General features: G+C 41.8%; 1 protein-coding gene across 1 annotated transcript in view; it reads right to left on the minus strand.

Moving 5' to 3' along the window:
* Positions 1–15920, minus strand: part of TRPC4 (transient receptor potential cation channel subfamily C member 4) — a 162151-nt gene extending 146231 nt beyond the window's left edge. The window contains exon 1 of the mRNA XM_056329817.1: positions 15423–15920. The gene's annotated coding sequence lies outside the window, so the exon portion shown is untranslated. The remainder of the gene's footprint in view (positions 1–15422) is intronic.
* Between the last annotated feature and the right edge of the window lie 728 nt (positions 15921–16648).

Below are 16648 nucleotides of genomic sequence, written 5' to 3' on the forward strand. Positions count from 1 at the left end.
GCCAAGTTGGCTTCAGGAAAAAGGAAAGTATTCTGTAACTCTTCTTTTATAACAAGAGGCAAGGCAAAGAATTTGGAGTCATGGCTGCCAAAAGATAAGATTAATTTTATCTAATTAATATGCCCATTTCCTGTCAAACAGAATTTCCTTCATCCATACTAATGGAAATATATATGTCTTTAGTTTCAGAGTGGCACAAAGGACTGAAAATGCATTTCTAGGCTCCTTATCTCAAAAAAAAAAAGGAGCCAGAAGCACCGGAAAACATTCAGAGAAGGGCACTAGAACGATTAAACTTACAGAAGAGCTTCCAGAAGTGGAACGACAAAGTCTTTTACAATTTTTCACTCTGTAAAAGAATGACAGATGGAAGGTCTAATATAGGTCTGTGTAATTATGGGTGTCAAGAAGACGACAGACATGGATTAATTGTTCACTGGCTTTTCAGGTATGAGATCCAGGAGCAATCAAGTGAAGGCAGTAGGAGTCAGGTTCAAGAAAAAACAAGAGCTGATGAGTCTTCAGTCAGTTACTTGAGGAATTCATTGCTGAAGAATTGTGAAGATGCTAGAAGTATATATGGGTTACACAGAAGACTGGTTGAGTTCATGAAACACAAACCTGCAGAGGATTACAAAACACAGAGAAACTGTATCTGGCAAAGAAATAACGTGCACTGAAGTGGTTGGAGTCTGGGAGAGTACAACAAATACAACAAATGATGATATATGCTTCCTGTTACTGTACTCCTATCTAGAAATATGGGTTTTGCCACTGTCAAACACAAGCTATTAGGCTTAAAGAATTTAGATGGAAGCAGTAAAGCTGTGACTGTATTAAAATTACTTGAAAAACTTCCATTAACTTCAACACAGGTTATTTTCTTCATTTCAGTTATCTTCTAGGTTTTAATCCACCTCAGTTTACCAGTTCACTGTGTTACTATGCACAAGTAATGAGATTTACATACCCTGTACTTAGGAAATTAACACTTATTTCTAGAGAAAGTTACACCATTTTTACAGCGCTCTGAAAAACACAAATTATTAAGATAAGCTGACACCTGAAATGGCAGTCTCACACTTTCAATTGATTTTATTTGAAAAAAGGACTGTTTCCATTGCCCAGCTTCATCTATCTATTACATTATATTAATTTTAAGAGATGTTACAACTTTTTCCTTTGTTTGGAGTCTTTCCTACTTGACTGCCAAGACCTGATGTAGATCTTGGTCTGGGTTGCTTCTTATTCAACAGCTAGAGAATATTTTGAGAATTAAATATGAAAAGAATTTTGTATCACCCAAATACATGATTCATTTGATTCTCAAAAGCTGCCAGGACTGCTAAAGTTCAGCAATTACATCCATGATACTACATAGCTGACTTCTGGTGTCACTCAGATAATGTTATTTAAGGCTCCAGTGGTATTATCATGTTTTGTTTTCTTTGTGCTTTCCCAGGCAATTTTAAGCACATTCTCATGTACCCTTTGATTTCTTTCATGTGAAATCTCCAAGATGGTATACGGTAAAATGTTCCACCCTCTACTGCCAACACTCCAGTAAGCCAGTTTGTCCCACCACTCACAGTGTCTTTCAATCCTGAATGCTGCTAAAATACTAAAGGCATTATGACTATTCAGTAATGGAAGTAATACCGCAGCTGAAGTCAGTGGCAAAGCAAACTGACTTAACTGGGTAGGCAATCACTCACAGTGCATAAAACAAATCTTTGCAGGGCTGGAGCTTAGGAAATGATAAATTATTTCATAAATTCATTAAGCTAAGATTTCTATTTAAATGTGCCAGACACTATAGGTCAGAAAGCAATGAAGACATACCTGTGTATGAGGACAACAGCACTGTTACACTACAAATGCAGTTCAATAGCTCTGGTTATTGTATGCCCTAAAAACTATTATTTGTCAAATTACTAGTACCCATTTCAGTCATCTACACTAGCAAGTGGCAAAGCAAGTGATTTTCTTGGCTTTCTGGCTCACTGTAATCTGGCTTCACTGGGCCCCTCAATCTCTTCTTTTTTTAAGTCATCTCTTCCCTCTTCAACAAGCCATGGTTTTATCTACCCTTAAAACCTCTTTGAAATCTCTTTAGTATTTTCTATTCCCTGGTGTGCTTCTTCCTATTCTGTGTGTTTTATTTAAACATTCTCTTAATCTTTTGGAATTGAACAGCTGTTAAATCTTCTTTTGAATTGGTCTTAATTACTATTGTTTTCTGTTCTCATCTCTAATCCATTTTACACCTGTAATCCTGTAGCAACCTTTTTTTTTCTTTTTCTTTTCCTTTTTTTTAAATAAAACTTGATATAGATATTTTGGAAATGTCCTCTTCTTGGTTTTAATGTTATAGGAAATTTGGCGGTGCCTGTACTTAGCTATTTTAGGTCAGTCATGTTTCTAATCACTACTGAAACCCAGAAAGGCAGCAAAGGGAAAAAGGGAGAGATGAGGCTAGCAGCTGTCACTCTTCTTGCAACATCACCACTCTGATCAAGAACAGATTCTTTGTCAGCAGTCTAGAGATATTAAGCTATAATTACTTGGGATCTCTTACTCAAAAAAGAACTTTCAGAGGTTGATTCAGTTTCTAGTATACTTGAAGACAATGATTTGCCCCTGAGGAGGGCTATTCAGTTTCTTTGCATTGGCATCCAAGGTTTAGACAGCTGGAGGAGGAATCCCAATGCCCTCAGGTCTGTCTGTGTTCCAACCTTGTGTATTTATTTTTTTTTTATGCCACAGTAATATAATTATAATGATTATAAAGGGAATATATTATTATAAACAACAAGGAGCTAAGCAGTAGACTATTAAAGGAAAGAACTGTGAAAACATTTATTTGAAAACCTATCACCAAATCAATAAAGAGCCTGCTTTATGGACCTCAGCAAAAACGAGTCTCTGTTTTATCTGCATTCTTCAGACAGCTGCTACTTACTTCACTTGAACTACCAAATCTATTTTGTGTACAGCTGTTGGCTATCATTTTAATTTCTGACCTGGCAATCCAAGCCAAATCCTTATATTAATTTTGTCCTGGTATTAGCACTTACCCTTATTTGATCTGGGAATTTACCAGTTCCACTGTATAAGTTATTAGCTAGCAGTCAAAGGAACTGGATAAATTATCTACAGATGATAGATATTAAAGATTAATGAGTCAGAAGTGATTTAACTTTTCTGTGCCACAATTCTAAAAAAAATTAAATATTTTTTTTTTAAGCGTGTGCAATGAAGATTAGAAAAGTAATTTCTAAGGAGCAGTTTGTGAGAAACTCAAACATGGTTATCTGGAGAAGTCAAAGGGATTAGCTGGCTTTGCCCCTCTGACTTTTACACTCAGTCACCCTGTGCAGCTGCTTCACAAGTTCAAGAAAAAAAGGGGCTGCTTGCTCAGTGTGTCGTAGACAGGTGAGCACAGAGATGATGAAGAGTTTAAGTATGGTGGTTATGTGTTTCCTGTTTCTGCCAACAAAGGTGATTTGGCAGAGATTTCAAGTAACTGCTTTTTTGAACCAATCACCCAGGAACGTTTCCAGGTGCATGTCACAGGGGGACTGAAACTGTCAGGCCAGGATGATGTTTTTAGATTGGCTTAGATAATATACACCGCTTACTCTAAAATCCCTTTTTCATTGTACTTGTACCCTCCTCCTCTATTTTCCTACCAGTTCTTGCACCCGAGTGCAGGAGATCGCAAAACGCTGTCAGCTCCCACGCTTCTGCTGCTGCAATGGCTCTGTGAAACCACCAGCAGGATGCTGAAGGATCAACTACCTTTTCTTTCTATAGCATGCACGCTGTGGTCTCCGCACTCAGAAGCGGGTTTCTGAGGAAGTTCTGAAGCAGGAGAGCACAAGAGTATCCTGCCTCCTCTCAAAAGCTTTCCCTGCACAGCTGCCATGTGCAGTTCATCTAAGGATCAAACAGTTAAAAATGCTATCATTAGACTTACGTGAAGCTGCTTAATAGGCTGCTGTGTTTTCAAAATGGATGAGTTATTATTTCTGCGTAAATATTTACCAAAAAACTTCCTTCTGGATAATAAGTAAAGTGAAAGATACTAGCTCAGTCCTAGTCAAGCTGTATTTGCTACCCGGCTTAAGAAAAAAATTCTTTAGTAGAAGCTGCCTGTAAGTTTGCACAGCGTCAGGGCTGTCAGCTCTATGCCCAGAAGTTGCTGGCTATTAAGAAGCCTCCACCTCCTGCAAGACTCTTGTGAGGAAAGGAACTGCCTCTGGATGGCTACAAATTTTCTGTGTCTTGGAGGGTTGCCATCACACTCCAATTCACAGCTCTTGCTTGGGGTGGCAAAGAAGCCATACTTGGCCAAGGACTGGACTCAAACACTTAGCATTTAAATCACATAAGCAAGTGCAGAGAGAGGTAAATATTCCCAGACGAGATACAGATAACTCTGCGTGTACACACACAAGATGGACACTTCAATGGGCTATATTCCTGACTTTTGGATAGCTCTTCTCTTTTACTCACCAGAGCAAAAATTAACCTTTAATATGTCTCAGTCACATAGTGCACATAAATATCTCTATCTGTAAGCATACATATGTGTTCTTCTGTTACGTGTGTATATAAAGGTATCTGTGTTAATGTAAATACACATAAAACTATAAGTATCTATAAACATATTTTTACACAGAATGCAATCTGGGCATCCATAAATCTGTAAACCTTTCAGATTATGGGTATAGACACTACTATTTCCTTCAAAATTATCAAAATATAAACAGAACTATTTACCTTTCCTAAAAAAAAACTGGCTAGTGGAATGCCTGCATTGGAAATTAGCTCTGCTGCAGTGTTTTGAGCTCTTACTCAGAAGAATTATTGAGCTATTACAAGACATTAAGCGAGAGTGAGGAAATTGAACAAAAATTTTGATGATTCCTGCATAACAACACCTGGTTTCACAGGTGACATAAGTAGGTAAAACATTAAAACTGTGTTACTTCACGTTCAATGAAATATATGTGATCTACTGGAATGATGAACAACAGCCTGAAGATACTGAATATGTAATAATACTCTAGAGTTTTGCTTATAACAGGGACTTACAAGACTGTTTTGGGTTTTTTTTTTTGCTTTAATGTGCTATAATCTTGAAATGGCAATCAGTTTTCTAGCAATTCTATAAAAAATCTGTTCAGAATGGCTGCTGAATATTTTACAAACTATTAAAAAAGAGGTTTGTGTAAAAATTACATGTGTCATTGCCTACTTAATTTTTCATTCTTAAAATCAATTTCCCAGCAACAGAAAGATGCAGGAATTCTTATAATCAGATACAGTGTGATTTTAGTCCTTGTCAACTATAGCAGTGTACTTAAAGCAAAGATTCACTGCTTCCCTCCATGAAAAGATTCACTATATCAGTCTGTGAACTGCAACAGAAAGAAATACTTAAATAAAGAATGGAGAAAATGATTGAAAGCCATCTCAACATTACACAGGGCAGATGCAGGGTGCAACCATGGCAATGACCGCAAATAGATTAACGTTTTAGGCCTACACATTTTTCTAAAATACTCAACAGCAGCAAGATTTTGGACTAGATTCTCCACAACTTGTAATTGCATTGACTGCATTGGAGTGGAGGAGACACAATACATTTTTCATAAACTGCTAAATTATTGAGAAGAAACAAGAAGCTGCCAGAGCATTATAATTCTCTTGGAACCAAGGGGGCAAATTTCCAAAATTACATCTTCCATCTGAACCAATGCATGTATGATTGATGAGAAGGCACAATTGTTTCATTTTGTATTTTGTAAAATTTCACATTAGGGTGCTAGAATTTCAAATTACTTTGACATCACCATCATTTTAAATTCACCTGTGATCTTCATATTTCTCTAAGCTCAAAGAGCACACACAGTTACAATCTGAAACAAGTAAGTATGCAAATAAACTGAAAGGCAGGCAACTTGTGGGATTTTAGGAAGCTTTACAATATGCAAAAGCTGCTAAAAGAGTTTTTGCGTATGTCATCTTTGGCTATAAAATAGGCTTGTTTAGTGACAGCTACCTATGTAATAAAAGCACGTAATAAAAGGAGTTTTCTCAGACAGCTATGATAAAGGAATGGAAAAAAATCAAGTAATAGGCTGCATCTCTGTGATCCAAAGCAACACTTCCAAAGGAAAATGCAAACATGCATGGCAGAAACATTTTTAATATAGTTCTAGCATGTGTGATGCTGGATTCTCTATACACATTTGTGTAATATTGATGTTTTTCTTTGTTTTCGTATGTAAAACATTCACCTTATACTCCCTAAACTGGGATTCAGGCAAACGTCTTGTACTAAGAAGAATAAAGTCAATGCTTAACAAGAAGCATGCTCTGAAGCATTGCTTTTAGTAGAACACCAAGATTTTACATTTTAATACTTTCTTGAATTAAGGTTAAATTACAAAACCCAGGTAGCATTTTATTTCTTCAAAATTAATTCCATCACATGCTGACCATATATCTTTGCCAGTATGAGCTGTTGATTGTTCTAGATACTTTTATTGTAGGCTTTGCTTTGTAGCAAAGGGTTTATGTAAAGAGTGTTAAAATATCAGTAAATAGACAATTAGGCAAGAAAGCACTAATGGAATGACTAAAGTGTCATTTTGCCCAGCATACTTCTCTGCCAAACCACTATGTTTCCAGAAGGAAATCAAGCCTTGAAAGATACCTATTATCTAATTGTCAACGGGAATATTATGGAGAATATGAGCACAAGCTGACCTATCTGAATGTGCTAGAGTCTCTCAACAGTCATGGTCTTTATCGCCTTTTATTTATATGACTGCTTTGAAATGAAAACACCTACTGTTTTGTCCATTTTTGTTTTGAAACGTCAACTTATTTCTTTCCTCTTCAAAGTCCCACTCATGCCCTTGCTCAAAAGGCTTGCCCAAAGTCAGCAAAACCTTGGTTTTAAGAGAAGCCTGGTGGTATATTATCACTGAGAAGCATAATTAATCAGCAATGATTTTTCCTGAAAGTAAGGACTCTATCACGTGGGCTTTGGGTAGTGCAAAACATGCTGTGCTAAGTTACACATTTCTCAGGTGTTATGAGCAGTGCCCTGAAGAACTACAGAAGTTTGAGGACTGACCAGCTAACGAGCTCCTTGAACGCCATCTCATCAGAGAGAACTGCAGACCCACACATGGGCACTGCTCCTCAGGGTGAGGTGGCTGGCTCTTCCCCAGAGATTCTGGTGCTTCGTAACACTGAAGACAAATAAAATCTTCTTCAGTGTCACCAAGAGCTCAACTACTATTTCTGGACTTGACATGCTGAGCAAGCGGCAAATCCAACCTTAATAGCTGACAAGGGTGAATGCACAAGAGCACATCAGTAAGAAGACATTGGTAAACCAGTGTGGTGCTTCACTGAAGGTGCTAAGCAAGGAAATAGCTTATTATGAGAGTAATGTTCTTTTAAGAAAACAAAATGACAGAATGGATTGAAGGCATATATCCAGATCCCATCTTATGCACTGGATCATTTTTTTAGTTATAAAGATCTAAAAAGCTGGATCCTGTCTGCAGTTAACCCAAAGGTTATTTTTCAGAAAGGAATACTTCAGATGGAAGGAAGCTCCTACCTGGTCAAAAGCCAGCAGAAGTGGTAGCAAAATGAGGGTGGGTTCTAAGAAGTGAGTGAAGAGGAAGCACTCTGGGGATGAGCGAGAAATCCTTCTTTTATCCCAACCCATCCCTACAAAACCCAGTGTGTGCTGTCAGTTCAGTAAGTCAGCGCAGCTCTGAGGCTGGACTAGTGCCTGACCACTGAAAGGCAACCCAGCTCACTGAGCATGCCCTGCTTCCCTCCCCTGTGAACAAATTCACACTCAAAAGAAGAGATAATCGAACTCATGCTCAGTGTGCTTGTTTTAGGTATTGTAGAAGAAGCAAATCCTAAAAAAAAAATAAAAAAAAAATAATTGTGGAAGTTTAGTTCTACGTAAAGACACGGCAGCAGTAAATGAAATCATCTCAGATCACGCCAGTATTTGATATAACTGGCCTCTGCATAAATATGCTCAAAGTTAATATCACTAAGTTAAAACAATCATGAACAAAAATATTTTTATTAAGTGGGCAGACCAAAATATTATTTTGCAATTGCTCTGTACTAAGCCCAATGCCTTTTACAAGAAAATACAAGAATAGTTATAGCACGGGATTTAGTACAAATACCTACCATCTATTATATATAATGTTATATAATAGTATATGATATACATGGCGTATATATAGTGTGTACATATACACACTATGTATTTTATACATAGTATATAATAGTATAATATATATAATACTATGCCATCAATTTGCAATCTGTGATCTCTGTGCCGTAGGTGCCAGGTTTCCGATTAGTTTTAAAAAAATTAGTATAGCATATACTTCATATTAGTCTTAGGAGGCTTTATTAATCATTATGTGGCGTGATGAAGTACTTTGAGTTAAAACACTTGAAAAATAAAGGCGTAGTTCATATTTGCTAACCTAGGAATCCAAAACACTGGCATCCAAGGCTGGTTTGTCACCCCAATCTTTCTTTATTAGAAATGGGAAGAAATGCACGCTCTGCAGAGGGCAATTAATTTCCTTCAAGATAGGTCACATGAATCACTCTCTGAAGTTACTAGGTTCCTTCTAAAAGCTATAAAGACTAGCTTTGACTCACAGGTCTGATGTTAAGGTGTCGAGATGAATTCAAAGACAAGCAATTACTGCCTGTTGAATGACGGGTTTGTAGCTAAGAGGCTTAGGGCAAACTAGACAACTGTTTGGCAGGCAACTTGGTTTTGGTTTTATTCATGGCCAGAATTCCTTCTGCAGGGTATCTGCTAGGCGGTTAAATAAAGCCACCACAGGGAAAGCATGCGTTTTTTAAATTGACAGTGTTGCAGGTACAAGTGTACTAAAGAACACACCAAATGTGAAAATCAAACTCACCAAGTAGCATGAACAAGTTCAAGGGACTGACAGCAGTACTAATCGCTTTAAGTGATTACCAGCAAAAATTAAAGGGAAGCATCTCTCCCAAACTAAAACAAAATGTTGCCAGTATGAGCGAAACACAAATGGGACATTTTAGTTATTTTCCAGTGGAAGATAGGCAGTTTGTATGTAGCAGTCAACGCTGAAGCATAGCGAAAGGATTTATTTTGAAGTGTTTTGGTAATAATGAACATTTCCACAGGAACAGAGATTAAAACCACTCTGTCATCACTGAAAGATGATTTCTGTTGTAATTAGGTATTCAGTAGTCTAACGTACACTGTGGAGATGTCAATGTTGAGAGCATCGGAAGAGAATCTGTGCCTCCTTTCCCTGGCTCCACAGATGCAGCATGTTCTCTCCAGAAGAGACACCTTGCACTCGCAGGAGGCAGGATGAGAGTGCCCAGGACAGTGCGTTCTTCTTTTACAAGGGTCCAGCTGACACTCCCATTCCCATTGCCACAGCTACAAGCCGTATTTCAGCTACCCAATCCAATCACAAATTCCTAAAAATTCTGAAAGCAGACAACAGGATATTTGAATTACGTTGTAGTCATCTAGTTATTGTTACGAAGTGACATCATCATCTGCATCAGTACCATGAAGGTCTATAGGACCCTGAGAGACCCTAGAAGAAAACAGACATCTCTATTCTGTCCCCTCTGAATATGTTTTTTTAATTATTTTTTTGATACCAGTAAGGTGAGATTCACCTTGCCTTACTTTACCTGTGTGAAATCCAACAATCATCAACAAGAAATACCCGATTCCCCCCACTCTCTGTCAGGTGTATGAATCAGATGGATTAATTTGTCCACTGGAGGTTTCCGTTTCTCTCCAGTGACTATACAAGGAACATCTATGGTTGGTTTATGACTGGCAATCAGATTTGTGGTGGCTACATGAAAAAACCCTGAGCTTTGGTACAAAAATCCCTTTTTATAGCTTTTCAAGATTTGTCAGCAATCATGGTTTTGATATAAATTACTATATAAAAATGTACTGGGGTTAATTTTAAATCAGAGACAATACGACCCTGTGTCTTCTCTGATAAACCTACTGTTCATTCCTCTACTCAAAAAGTAAATTGACCTGTTCTACTTTTTAGAATGGAAATGATAGTAGCAATCAATGCATGAAATAAATTTTTTATTGGCAAATACAAACTAAATTTAAAATATATCAATTCTTAGAATCAAAACCCATATAAATACAGAGGACAATGGAATTTTCATTGGGAGCAAATTTGTTGCTCCCTCTTAGTCCAGTACTCTCAAGTCTGATACCAAACTGCTAATCTGCTAAACTATTAGAGATTTTATCTTCAAAATAGAATCCTTTAGTATTCTTCCCCTGATTTAGGGTAACACAGAAGGAACACAGGCAAAACCGTGTCCATTCATCTAATGGACACAGGACTGCATTGATTTTCCTAGGACTGCTGTCCTCCTCTGATGTGAATGGGTGCTTTGGTTAAATGATGGTTAAAATGAGAAATTTGAATTCTCAGTCGATCCTATACGGAGCCTCCTGCAGGAAGGTCTTTACCCACAGAATGCCTCTATCTCTCTCACAAGGAGCAGCAAAGCTCTCGGGTCAGGCCAACTTGTCACCACACATTTTGGGGCAGATAAGACAGTTGTACTAATGCTCCTCCCTCTCATTCTCTATGACCTAGTTTAATAATCACCCCTGCTACTTGGCCTTCACTGAGAAAAATGTCATCTCTTTAGCAGCTGCTGCCTCTCGCTGACTGGCATGAGAACCAGACACCTGAGCTGAAAAGTGACAAATGTTTTAGGTAATTGACAGTTTGCAAAAGACTATATATATTTTGAAGAATCTTGTGTGAGGAAACTGGATTGCAGAGGTGGCAGCTGGCATACTCCCAGAAGTGTGCATTCAAGGGGCAGTTGTGAGTTCATGCCATTTACGGAGCGTTTTAAAGTTAGCACAGCAGCTTGGAGCATGTGCATGTGTATGCATGTTTTGATTTGGTTTTTTGGTTTGGGTTTTTTTTTTGTTTTGTTTTTGGGTGTTGGTTTTTTTAATATGCATTTTAGTCTGATTATAGCAACCATTTGTCCTGGATCTACTGACCTCTGTGCTTATTTAACCTTTATGCTGTACAGCCTGATCTGCACAAGCTAGGTTAGCTGAATCCAAGCTAAGAAGGAAGGTTCCTTGTCTTGGGTCTTACTGCACAGTTAGCAAAGAGAGACAGGCATCTCTGGAGGATGCTTGCTCTGCTATAAAGGAGATGACAAAATACAGAGGATGGCTCACTTTCTGCATCTGCCTTTCTCTTTCCGGGAAAGGAAGAGAGACACTACATACAGGTTCACCTCAATAGCTGATGAACAGGTATTTCATGTCAGTTCAGGGTATCAGGCATAGCTACAAAAGGCTTGTCTGTATGCTACAAGACCTGCAGGAGACCAGCATCCATCTAGAGTGGCAGTTGCAAGTCAACTGAACTGTGCTTCACATGACTAGCTGCCACCAGGACATGAGGACCCTGGTATCTATTTTTCAAGTCTTTTCTTAGATGTGAATGCAGGTAGCATAAACTTTACAATTCTCTGAGCCAAGGAAGGCTGTATTTTTAGTCCTTAAAACTGATAAAAGTAATCACTTAATAATAATAAAAATAATAATTTGTGTGTCATGGAAAACCAGCATGTGTTGACCTAGGACTGGAAGACCTTAGGGGCACCACCACAAGACTTGGCTGCTCAATGACTGTCCACGCACCAGTGGTGGCATGGGGGCCTTTGCCTCTTGGGGAAAGGTTGCTTGCTCCTCAGAAGTTGTCAGTAATATGTGGAAAGTATCTCCAGAATAATCCCACAACCTCTGTCTCAGGAAAGCCCAGTGAAAAATCTTTCTCTAGCCACTGTTCCTGTCTCTACCCATTGCATAATATAACAGGTAATGCTATTGTCATAGCATTCAGATGGTTCACCTGACATGCACAGGTACGTGAGAAGCTTTTCTGATGAGTGTATTAGCAGAGGCTCAGCAACCAAGCAATTGCAGAAGCTCTCATAGACTTCAGAGGTTAGGTTTGTTCGGGTTCATACTCTTAGACATATGTAAAATTCACTCAAATTTAAGGAAGTTTTCCTGTCCCACCTCAGCCCACAGTCTCTGAAAAACAGCTTAGCTGTAAAAAAAAAAAAAGTAATTTTTACCCAAGGTTCCTTTCAGTTTTTGTTTCACACCAGTCACTTTCTAAATTATAAGTGGTTGTAAAACAGTGGAAGAAGTACTTTGAGAATTTAAACCAAAACAGAAGTTTGAAGGGAGCAAAAACCCAAACCTAGCCACAACTCTAAGAAAAACCTGTTACAACAAATAATTTTCATTTATTTGTTGCTTTTGCCTGTGTGGCACACCAAAAAACCCTTTTAATGTCTTTAAAAACTTCACTGTGCAAAAGAATTGTGTCTTATTTCCAGGTGTTCCTCTTTTAGCAGTTTCAAATTCTAGTTGACTGAAAGCTAATGCACCTATGAAGGATTTCTGCATGGATATCTGTTACAAAAAGATTTAATTTGCTCAGCCTTCCTCTGTGTTCACTATTTAAAACTGTATTAATTAATATGTATTTAATCAGGTGAATTTGTTTTGCAGGAACAAACCACAGTGGACATGAGGATCCTGGCACCGTTGTTGCTAGTGTTATACTAATGCTATATACTACACTACTTAAAAGTAGTGTCAGTGTAGTAAAGTAAGGGCAAGTCTGTCTCATCATCCTCAATGGATTCAGGGCTTCTAAAACAGATGGTTTCTGGGATTTTTTTTGTTGTCACAAAACATGGTGATGGAAGATTGATTTATACGCAAAGTTTTATCTTCAACCTGTTTTCAGTAATTTTAAATATTATATTTGATAAAGCAACCAGAATATAATCCAACACAACTGAAATCTGAACAGAAAAGGTAACAGTAAATTTGACACTCATAGAAACCATTAAGTGTCTGAATAGAACAATGCTTCCTCTATTCTTGTCTGCTTTTTCTTGAAACAGGTTATAAAAAAAGTCTGTTCTTCCAGCTTCTTGCTGCCTTTCCACAAGACAAGCCATGGTGCTTTAGTCATCATTCTCAAAAGGAATTCAGTCCCTTTTAGCACTGATTACCAGAATCACTAGAGGCAGGCAGAGATGCTGCACAGGATTTTCCCTGTTGGTTTTACCACCTCACTCCAATGAATCATGTCCCAGAAAACACTGACAGATTCAATAGTGCAGTGGCATGGAGACGGGTCTCAGGTGTTGGGAAGAGCAGTCATGCTCATTTTTACTTGTCATTTAAGTGAGGCAATATACACACACACACACAAAAAGGTGAAAGCTAACCCCTTAAGTGTTTTCTCTACATGTGTCCCCTGATACATACTTGGCGGGCTTTCCAACGTGGAATAATGGAAATCCACTTTCACCAAGAGTGGAGCCACATTGCTCAGGACCCAGCATTTTCAGCAGGCACATTCAAAATCATACCAGATCTATAGTGACCTCAATCGACTTAAATTCCAACTAGCAGTATTTGGCTCTAAATAAGATGAGATAAAAAGAAATGGAATTTCTTTCTGGAGCTATTTTAAGGGCCATGACTACTATATATAGAGCCAGAATAAGTGGCTGAAGTTGAATTTAAAAGACAGACGTATTTTTGTTTTGCTGTTTCCAAATACAGTCTCATCTGTTCCTAAGTCTGAACAACAGAAGAAAAAGAAAAATTATATTAAAGAACCTGATCCTTCTGCAAGCAAAACCAATGTTTTCCAGTATAGAAGGCAACACCCAAGGAAAGCTAAACTGTGCATGAGAGTTTCAGATCTTTTTTCTATTACAGTACAAAGCCTATTTTGGAGTCTTGCCTGAAAAAGGGGTGTAAACTCAGGTCTTCTGTAAGTCCAGAATTTCTGCTATTCTAAGACAGTTCTAAAGCAGTCTTACTCAGGTGCCTGGCTTCGCTGACTGTACAGAAAACTCTTGCTTATGAGAATGAGGTTAAACGATCGGAAAAAAACCTGTAAGTTTGCGTAGATAACCTTACAAAGGTATCCAGGCCTCGGCTTTGGAGAAAGTAATGTAAACACTGAAACATGCTATGTCACTGCAGTACAATTAAATTTGAAATTTCAAGTAGACTGGATTTAAAGGTGCTGCAATATTGGCATTTAATTCAGTGTGTAGGACTTAGAATAAACTATTTCCTGTTCTGTCTGTACTGTAGGAAAACACAATTCTTACAAAAAGAAGTATTTCTTTCTTGGACAAAACTGAGGTGCAATCTCAGTTTTATTATTTTTCATTCATTTTTTGGAGTAGTAACCATTCTCTGGAAGAAAAAGACAGACTGGAAAGCGGGTTTAGTTTCTTCCACCTCAAAGGTGTTTTAGCATTGCAACATCCATCTCACGAGGCACGCTTTGAGAAATCTAAATTTTGGTTGCCATGCTAACAGGAACGGAGTCCAGTGAAACAAAAGTGCATGAACGACATTTTCTTGTAAAAACAGGGAAATACTAGATGAACGAGGCTGCAGGTTTTACCAGCTGCAGTGCATCCCACAGCAGTGCCCCTCCGCAGAGCGCAATTTTCTGTCCGCATTCGAGACCCCGGAGCATCAGCTGCTTTTCCAACAGGACCGGGCGGCTGGTGCCCGCCCGCCGCCGGGCTGCTGCCAGCGTGAACCCGAGGGGGGACGAGCCCCACCGGGCACCACACGCACCCAGCAGCCGTCCCACGGCCCGCTCCGCCGCGCTCCCTGCCCACCTGCCCGCCGCTCCACCGGCTCCCCTCGGGGGCTCCCGGCAGGACCTGAACCTTCCCAGGGGGTCCCTGCGGACCGCACCGCCGGGGAGCCGGGTCCCTCTCCAGGGGGACAGCGGGGACGCGCCAGCTGCGCCCCGGCTCCCCGCCAGCACCCAGCGGCGCGGGTCCCTCAGCCCACCCAAGTGCGTGGGGCCGCGCTGCCCCCCACCCGCGGCCGCCCTCGCTGCTGCCCGGCGCGGGGGGCGGCCGCGGAGCGCCCCACCGTGTCGCCGTGCCCGGCCGGCTGCTGCCCTGCAGGTGTCACGCTGCGCCCAGCCACCGAGGGATGCCGCGTCCCACGGCAGCGGCTGCGAGCGAACAGCACACGCTTACTACGCGCAAGAGAAAAGAAGGGATCGCAATGCTCCTCCGGACTGTGACCGAAGAGGTGCACAATGTGGCTTTACGCTTGCGTCGGCGCAAAAGTTACCCCAGACCGCCCTAGGGACTTTTTTTTTTTTTTTTTTTTTTTTGGTAGAGGGGCAAGAAGGGAGTCAAAGATTCAGAAAGAGAATATATCAAAGTTGGTGACAACTTACTTGGTTTAGGTGCATGCGTTGACTGCCGGCATCTTCCTCCAACAGTTTTAGAGGTTACATTTCCCCTTGGAATAAGTACCCTTTTGTAAATGAAATCCCGTTAAAAGGTGTTTGTTTTATTTCACTGGCTCTCATCCATCTCAGCCACTTTTCCCCATTTTTATTTTCTTCATGTTTGCCACACATGCAGGCACTCTCGGATACACGCCCACGAGTTAGCGGGTGTCCATCACCTCCAGCTGCGGGGATCGCGCCTGCAGCCGGGCTCCGGTGCAACAGATGACAGGCAGGTCCTTCCCCGGCTGCTTAGTGCGGCACCTCCTTATTCCCTCGGGGAGCCTCATGCCGGCTGTAAAAAGTAACAGCTCCTTCCGATGCGACGGTTCCCACCGAAGCGCAGGCTGCGCAGCATGGGGAGGGAGGAAAGACACGGAAATAAAGGCAAAAAGAGCGCAGAGGGGCAAGCGCTGGGGTTTCCCGTCCTCGCCGATGCTCTCCCTCCCCGGCCGGCGGCGAGGTCTGCCTCGGCGGGCCCCCTCCCGCCGCCCCCGCCGCGCTGCCCCCGCCGGCCCCCCGCGGCCGCGCCGCTCTCCTCGCCCGGCGCCCCCCGCGGCCGCGCCCGCACCGCCGCTGCCCGCCTGCGCCCCCCCGCGGCCGCGCCGCGCACCGCGGCTCCGCGCCGGGCTGCGCCGGGCTCCGCGCACCGCCCTGCCTCTGCGCGGATGCTCCGCGGCCGGGTGCGCACCCAGGTGTGTCCCCCGGGCAGAGACGCGGGGGAAGGCGCAGGCGGGCGCGCACCTGGAGCGGGAGCCCGGCTGTAGGTGAGCCGAGACCACGCACCGCGCGGGATCGCTCGCAGGCGAACGCACCGGCGAGCGGCGGCCCGCGCCGCAGAAAGTTTGCCGTTACGTCTCTCTGCAGCCGGGAAAGACCTAAGCCGCTACCTGCAGTCGCAGCGGGGTACTGTGCGTGCCCCTGCCCGGAGGCCGCTCCCGGTGCGCCTCGAGCGCGGGGCGGCTGGGCGGTCCCGGTACCGGCCGCGCTGCGCCTTCCTGAGGCGCCGCGAAGCCTCCGGCCGCGCCGCCCAGCGGGGGCTCGGGCCAGGCTGCGCCCGGGTACGCCCTGCCGTGCGCCGGCCGCCCTGCAGCGTCCGTGCCCTGCGCTGCCCCAGCCTGGCCCGCTGCAGCCAGGGCAGGCCGGCCTGGGCGCTAACGGGGTGCGGGGCC

This window comes from Falco biarmicus, chromosome 2, assembly GCF_023638135.1.
Source record: "Falco biarmicus isolate bFalBia1 chromosome 2, bFalBia1.pri, whole genome shotgun sequence".
NCBI classification, from domain to species: domain Eukaryota; kingdom Metazoa; phylum Chordata; class Aves; order Falconiformes; family Falconidae; genus Falco; species Falco biarmicus.